Source organism: Alligator sinensis, unplaced genomic scaffold (assembly GCF_000455745.1).
Source record: "Alligator sinensis unplaced genomic scaffold, ASM45574v1 scaffold173_3, whole genome shotgun sequence".
NCBI classification, from domain to species: domain Eukaryota; kingdom Metazoa; phylum Chordata; order Crocodylia; family Alligatoridae; genus Alligator; species Alligator sinensis.
In genome coordinates this window covers 1,469,662-1,478,183 of record NW_005842076.1, presented here as the reverse complement: position 1 = coordinate 1,478,183, position 8,522 = coordinate 1,469,662, and the positions used below count along the sequence as shown (strand labels likewise).

Sequence of the window (8,522 nt, the reverse complement as noted above, 5' to 3'; positions counted from 1 at the left end):
CCACGACTGATTCAGGCTGGACATAAGAAAGAACTTCTTTACTGTCTGAACCCCCAAGGTTTGGAATAGACTGACACCAGAGGCAGTTCAAGCACCCACTTTGAACGCCTTCAAGACACATTTGAATGCTTATCTTGCTGGGATCCTATGATCCCTGCTGACTTCCTGCGCCTGGGGCCGGGGGCTGGACTCGATGATCCTATGGGGTCCCTTCCAGCCCAAATGTCTATGAAATCTATGAAGGTGGAAGGTGGGTTTTCTGGTGATGGGGCTGATATCCAAAGAAGTCAATGGAAAGGTTCCTATTGATTTCAATGGCTTCTGGGTTAGGCCTTAGGGTATTGGCAGAATAAACAGGGAGGGGAAATAAGTCATCTCATGATCTCTAAAGAAACAGAAAATGATTATCTTTTGTGAGTGTTGTCACTGAACAGCTAACAGCTTTTTACTGTATAAAGATGTTTGTTTGATGTTGGGAAAATCTAACCAACAAAAGAGCCATTCTATCAACATTCAAATCTTAAAGGTCCAACATCCAAATACATATATAATTCAGTAATCTGACACAAAAGGGATTCAGATGAAACTGAATGATGGAGCTATATTTAAGGTCCCACAATTGCACCTGTATGGAATCGAGACTTTAATGCAGAACTATAGGAGAGAATATCAGCTACAAAATAGTATTTTAAAATAATTTTTCTTGCTTAATTAATATAGAATAACGATGAAATGTCAAACTGAGCAAAAATCACATATAATCACTGCTACTAATTTAGAAATAAATACATAAAGCTGCCACTAATTGACTAGTGTGCTATACCAGAATTCCACAGAATTCAGGGATATTGGTCCAGGATTTAAACCCAGATATCCATAGACTATCCTGGCCAAATGTTATATTCATACATGTAAAAATAATACAAAATCTATAAGTCATTGAAACAATCAAGTATAATTTTCTGCTGTAGACATTCCTTTATTATTTAAACATACATATTTAAATTATAAGTTACACTTACACACAACAAAATGCAAACAACAGGGAAAACAAATAATACAACTAATACAAAGTATAAGTGAATAGAAATGTATATATGAAAGGAGAGGGAAAATGTATAGGAATGTTGATTTTCTGGTAAAGAATTTTAATAATAATTAATAACTAACCACCATTATCTTTTGTGAGTGCATAAAAAGAAAACAGCAATCTCTAAGGCTCAGTACAAACAGTCAAAAAGCCTGAGGCACAGTCAATCCAATCTACTCAGGTTTCTCTAAATAGCGTAGACTGGACCGCTAGTGAATGGAACTCATGTTCTCTCTTTGGTTGGAAGAGAGAGGCAGATGTCTGCACTAGTGGAGGCCTGAATGCTGGGGACACTCCCACACTCCTCCCACTGTGCCAATCATTACCAAGAGCAGCCAAATGCAATCAAGTGTCTGTGCAAGCCCTGATTGGCTGTCAGACATATACCTCCCCTTACTGCCTTGTCATCTGCAGGTCTTGGCAGGTGCAGGCAGGCAGTGGAGGAAGGCATGCTCACCCCACTCAGAGGCACGGAGGTCCCTGGGCTTTGTCTAGGGTAGGGACATGGGGGTCCATCCCAGGCAGGATACAGATGGGGAGGGAGCAGGGCCTGTAAGCTGCTGGGAGGAGGCAGTGCCAGCAATGCACTCTTCATTCCTGGCTGGGTTGGCAGGTCACAGAGTATCCCTCCCCTGTCTCAAGCCCCAGGACCGTGCACTGGAGTGGCTCCAGGAACAGATCATAAGATTTCCACCCCCACCCCAGAAATAGTACCAAATTCCTGGCTAAAGCTACTTTTCTGCTCTTCCCAGAGCTGGTCCACTACAGGGTCCCAGTGCTCAAGACAGGGGAGGGACACTCTGGACCCCATGCTGGATCAGCTCCAGTAAGGGCTTGCAGGATTTTTGCTCCCCCTGCTGGAGCAAGTGCTCAATTCCCAGCTGAAACTGCTTGTCTGCAGACACAAGGTTCCAGTTCTCAGGGAGAGGAGGTGAAGCCATGCCCCCCGCAGCTGCAGAGAAGTGGTTTCAGCCAGGAATTTGGCACTGGTTCTGGGGTGAAAATTCTGTGAGCCCTTCCCAGAGCTTGTCCAGCACAGGGTCCTGGGGCTCAGGACAGGGGAAGTCACTCTGTGCCCCATCAACCCAGCCAGGATTGTGGAGTGCTCTGCTGGAGCTTTCCTCCCACAGCAGTTCACAAGCCCTGCTCCCTCCCCCACTCCTCCTGCCACCTATGTTCTGTCTGGGGCTGACAGACAGATTGCTCAGAGGTCAGGCTGACTAGGCACTAGGCTAAAGCAGCCAAGCTATAGCGCTCGTTGATCTGCACAAGCAACTGGGATATGGGCAGACAATGACTTACCTTAATTCATAAGTGGACCTGGCACTGATGTTTGATAGACCAGTCCAAACTAGAACAAGTTATATCATGATCTGCCATTTTGAAACTAGTCTGTGTACCTGTTGAGCATGAGTACTATATGGCCAAGGTCCCCAGAAGCCTGGTGCATGGTTAGGGTGAGCCATGTGGGGATCTAGAAATTCTTGAAGATACTGAGTCTGTGATGCCCATCTCTCACACTCCATGCCTTGATGTTATTTTTGATGAGGTGAATGTAGGCCAAGTGATAATCTTCTCTGTTCCCCAGGATAGGTCTTCTTCATGGGGCTCCTCCCCTTACACCGCACTCTTACCATGTCCAAACAGTGGGTGATGTTCTGTGCCTTAATTTTACTGAGGCCAGTGGGCTGTTAACAACTGCTTCTGGCTGGAACTCAACCCAGCCTCTCTCCAGTCTACAACTTGATCAGTTTAGCCAAAGTCAACACTGAGATGCATCTAAATCAAATTTTCCCTTGGATACAAACTAATCAAATAAAATCAGTCCATCCAGGGCCCCTGAAGTGGTGAGCCTAAATTAATTCACTCTTCTGCTTGTTCCAATCTGGTTCTACTGAAAGGTTCTCAAAAAACTAGTCCAGGGCCAGAACCCACTTAAATTAAATTCCTTTCATGGTGTGTTAAACAGTCAGTTCACAACAGTTTCTTTTACAGTCTCATGAGCTATTAACTGCAGTCTTTATGTCTTGGTGGTGACCCTAGATCCAGACCCATGTGTCTGGGCCAATGCACCTTCTGGGAAGAGCTTTTACTTTAGCCCTCTTCCTGCTGGGACAGACAACCCATGTCCCCACAACACAGTCCAAAAGGGAAAAAAAATCTTTAAAAACCCCCCAACGAATGGAACTGGTCTTCAAAGGGACACAGCTTCTTTAAGACTCACAGTCCCCCAGGGTGACAGCTGCTCCAACTCTTCTGCATCCTCCACTGCCTTTGGCTGTGTCTTCACTGGCTCTGTTGTCCTGGTCTGCTCCCCATCTGGCTGTACCCCAGTCCTGGCTTGGGCTTTTCTGAACCTCTCCACTCTGAGAGTCTGATCCCCTCTTTGCTCTCCATGGGAGATGGGCAGGTTTAACAGCTTCTAGCTTCCATCACCAGTGTCCACTGCCACTCTTTCTCTTGGCTTCTCTCCAAGGATGGAAATGCCAGTTCCAGTGCTCCTTCTGCCAGTCCAGAAGGAGCAGGTGCTTAGAAACCTTGGCAGGTTGGCTTCCCCACTGGATTGGCTCTTCCCTATGCCAGAGGTAAGCATCGTCCATTCCATCCCTCCGAACCTTCCTTCTGCCCCCCTGTCGACCCCTCACAGTGCCCTGAACTTCTGTTTTGTTATGGGTATAGACCAGCTTCTGACCATCTAAACCAAAAAAAGTATAATTTCTGCACCTGGCCTAAAATTGTACTTCGTTTTTTTCCCCCATAAAAATGCATATTTTAATCATGGCCTGTAACATCTTTTAAACTCCTATGGTAAGAAAAAAAAAGCATAATAAATGGCCTCAGTTATACTATAAAATGGTCCTAAAGTACAGATTTGTAGAATAATGACTACTGTGCTAATACACCTAATTTAAAACTAAATTTTGCAATAATGGGGTATTCTGCATTAAATACTGGTATACACAGTTCAGCATTGTTTTAAAATTGCTTTCATTTTGTTTAATACCACCTTCAATTTAGGCCTTAAAAACATATTCTACTAAACGTCAGGGTGTGATGCAGGAGAGTGCATGTGTGATAATATTACAGAAAACTTAATTACTTAGGGCTCAGTTGAGGTCCCAGTGGGATCAATGGAAATATATCATTGCAGGCTAAACCATCCTCTGTACATTCCTTTTCTTTATTGTTGGTACATACTTTTTTCTTCCAAGTTAGTCAAGCACTTAAAGATGCAAACAGACACATTGTAGGATTCCCGGTGTGATTTTCATAAGTTTTCTTAAAAAAAATTATTTAGGTATCTAGTACCTAATTAGGAACGGAATAACTTTGAAATGTAAATACTAAAGCCAAAAGAAGTTCATGACAAAACATTAAACAGGGGTACCAAACTCAATTGACCCATGAATCAGATAAGATGTAGTGGATTGTTCCATAGGCCAGATAAATTGTGCGCGCCTGGGCCTGATTGGGTCCGGAGATCACTGCCCCTCCTCCATTTTGGTCGGGGACCCAACAGAAAGTGACTCAGCATCCCTGGTGCTTGGTTGCTTCCCCTGGAGCAAATTGCAGTGCCATGCTTTTTCCTGTGGTCCTTCTGGGACTCTAGCACCCCAGCTCTCCCCTTCATTAAATCATAGCAGCCCTTCCATCCCCAAAAGTCCTACAACTTGTCCTAATAGCATTTCTGGTCCAACTGGAAGCAAGAAGTATAAGAAGTAAATTGCAAGTATTTTCATCCCAATTCCTATATCAAAGAAGCCTGCATAATTCAGCCTTTTGAATTTCAGCCTATTATTGATGAGTGGAATATAAAAAGTTGGACCAATACTGAGAAAAAAAAAAAAAATTACAGGGCCAGCTGAGTTTTGATTTTTCACTAACTTGAAACTGGCCCATAGAGATGGCTGAAGAGTGAATTATAATATCTACTGTGAATTCTGATATTTTTCCTCGTAGTCATATTTTGCAAATATATTTTTATAGTATTCCACCAATTTACATTAGCCATTTTCATTTAAAACAATTCACAAGGAGACAATTTGATTGCAGTAAAGTCAAAGGAAAAATTCCCAGTTTCCTCAGTGATGACAGCATTTAACCCTGAGGAACTGACCTGAAGGTTAATTAAATGTTTGAGCAAACCCTAGGTTGATTTATAGTTTCTCACTAAAAGCATGAAAAATTCAGTTTTGCAAAGTTTTATGTGATGCCAGATAAAATGAAATGCTCTCAATTCAGCTTCACTTTCAGTTTTTATTCTCCATTTAAAATACAATTCAAAATGAAATGGGTTGAGTGAAATATACCAAATGGAGGGAACCTAAAATTTGACACAGCTCTGGTTATAAGCATTAAATAGTTTGAATACACATTAGAGCTTATCTAAACTTCCTTGGTATCAAAGCAAGTTTCTTGGAACCTTCAGAAAAAATCTCTTTTCAGCCAGTTTTAGTTCTGAGGGAATGTTAACATAGTTCATTCTGTATGAACTGGTTTGCCCATCCATCATAATAATCAGTCTTTTTATTATCATTTTGTTTTCACTGGAACTGCCAATATACTGAAAGAAATAAGTGGTAGGTATATCTCTTTGATCTATATGTAACTAGTTATAAAAGAAAGAAAGTCTTCTGTATATAAGTTTCACATATTGGGAGCATTAGCTAAGGAATGTTTTATACTTGATTTAGATTAATGAGTTTTGAGTAGATTATTTTTCAACTTGATTAATATGTTTAAGTACTGTAAAGTAATTTAGCATCTAATTGCAATGTTTCCAAAATTTTATGTTGCTTATTTTATACTTACGGTGCACAGAAATCCACCCTATACAGTTGGGTTTTTTTATACACAGTAGCATGATTCATTTTACTACAAGGCAACCAAATTACCCATGCGAGTATGTTATTCATTTAGAGATATTAAACTTTCCTCTGTACATGTTGCTAAAAATACCTGATGCCAAGATGTTTGGTGTATAGATTACTTGATACTTCATGCAAATTTCATCTATTTAATAGAAAACCCTATAGGAGTAAGATTTTCCACTGTAGCTGCATATGGCATATTAAAGGTTAGATTTTGCATATAAAAATAATGGTAATTTTGCCTTTGGCTTTCCTTAGTCAGTATTACTCAGTATTACTTAAAGCTTGCGTGTGTGATTGGCAAAGATATAGACATTTGCATTGGCCAGAGATAGAAAGAGAATCAAGGACGGCATTTACCAACAGACTATGTAAAATTAATACAAAAATGTGCACATAAAGCACCTGAAATTATGTGAGGAAAGGAAGTGATACAAACTGAAATCAAACTACTGAATTTAAAGTTGTGGTGTTGTATTGAAATGCATGTGCAGATATTTCAGGGACTCTCTATAACTTCTCTAATTCCATGAAGGAGCTTATTCATAAAGATTTTCAGAAGGCACCTCTGGATGCCCACTGGCTTGCATTACTCAGCTGGCCAAAACAGCCAGACACTCTTTCCCCTCAGAGAAATGGTGAGAGTCAGAAGAAAGACATGTAGGCATTGTTTGAATTTGTGCACTTGAGTTTTAAGAATCTTTGCTCTGGCCATATGCAAGCTAGAACTCCTGTTGTTTTACCCACCTTCATATTGCTCAATTTTCTTCTTTTATTCACTGCCCAGGAGCAAGCAAGCTAGATCTTTATCAAATCCTAGCCTAGGGATTAGGTATTTTGCTTTCTTTCATATTCTGGCCATCGGTGACTTGCCGATGCAATGTCTCACTTTTGCTTCATTTTGAGTCATCATATCAGGGCCTTTATTCCTTCCTGTCTGCCCGCCTGCCTGCCCCTTGTCCTTACTCTGTCTTGAAGTTTGGAACCTAGGCTGCATATAGATGCCCATTTTTTTTAAAAATAAATTTATTCTGGTAGAAAAATAGCCCAGGATCTGACTGCACAAACATTCTTCTAGCCTTGTAGCTGGAGAGCTTCACAGGCAAACTCTCCTAGCTCTGGGAGGGTTCAAGCACCTGGAGAATGCTTCCTCCTCCATCCCATCAATCAGCTGATTGACAACACAAGGCTATTCTCCCATTGTTGGACCCTTCTAGTTCTCCCCCAGTGGAGAACATTCCCACTCCTTGCACTACTATTGACTAACTTGGAGGAGTGCAAAGAGGGAGGGAAAATAGTCTGCCTTATTCCATTTTACTCAGGGCTGACTCAGAGCAGTGCTGGGTAGAGCAGAGGCATTTCATTGCAGCAGCAAAATTCCTGAGCCTTGCCACTGAAGCATAGCAGTCTGCCTCATCCTGTTTTGCTCTGGGTCAGTTGGGCAGCAAGGAGACACCAGCAGGGCTGGGAGCCAGGCTTAGGGAAAGCCTCTGCTTGCCAGGCTCCTAATCCCTCTGGCTTTTAAAATGCAGCCTCCACCACTCAGTTGAGCAGGGGAGGCAAAGGGAAAAAGACAAGGGCAGCACTCACTGCATTTGAAAGATGTTCATTGTTCCCTGAAAGAAAACAGCTGGGAGGAAGTCACATGCCCTGGAGGGGGCTAGGCTGAGGCAGCATATAAACTCAGGACTTTAGCCCATGAGTCAGCTAGACTCTGCAGGCTGCCAGGGGAAAAGTTACTCTGTGATGATTGTGACTAAGAGACTACCTGGGAATCCTACTACACTGCAGACTAAAAGTAAGAAACTGAGAGTTGGATGTTGTTGTGCAGGCAAAGTGCTTTTAGTTATAGCAGGAGGGCTTACTTTTTTGGTATGAGTTAAACTGGAGAGCTAGAAGGAACTAGCAGAGGAGACTAGAGATCCTAGTAGTATCTAAGAGGCTCATCTGTGTGGTGAATCTTATCAGGGCCTGGGCTCTGTGTGGATTGCCATTGACTAGGAATGGATTAAAGCCTAGGTCAGAAAAGACTATTGCCTGAGAGGAGCAAGAATTGGGCTTGGGACCAGGGGCAGAAAACCTAAGAGGGGCAGTGAAGGGGCTATGGGCCCAGAACCCTATAGGGGTAAGACCAGGGCCTGGGGCCCAAACTGATAAAGATGAGATGGTAACTGGAGGCCAGAAGCCAGGTCTACCACAGTGGACCTAGGCAGAAGAGTCCAGCAAGAGAAAAGGGGTGGACACCAAAGACTGTCTCCTCAAGGAACCTAAAGGCATAGAACAGCCTGATATAGGACTGGTGCTAAGTGCCCTCTGAAATGAAGTGGTAACACCTGCAAGGCAATAAGCATAGCTGTTCAGAAGGCCAAAAGCCATGATTTGCCATTAAGATGATGGGTGACCTGGTAGGCACAGGGGGCTCAGAATTGGTGTCTGAGGGAGGAATGGAGGCAGGTGGGGTTTGTAGGGGTCTTTAAATTAGAAGATGAAGGCTTAATCTGGGATCTAGGGCAGCCTCCCTTGCTCCCAAACCAGATAATAACAGCAAAGTGTGGCAGGCT

General features: G+C 42.6%; 1 long non-coding RNA gene across 1 annotated transcript in view; it reads left to right on the top strand.

Moving 5' to 3' along the window:
• Positions 1-7,692: 7,692 nt before the first annotated feature.
• The window catches only part of LOC112550308, a 70,345-nt gene continuing 69,515 nt past the window's right edge, over positions 7,693-8,522 (top strand). Inside the window, exon 1 of the long non-coding RNA XR_003094083.1 lies at positions 7,693-7,759. This is a non-coding gene — a long non-coding RNA (uncharacterized LOC112550308). The remainder of the gene's footprint in view (positions 7,760-8,522) is intronic.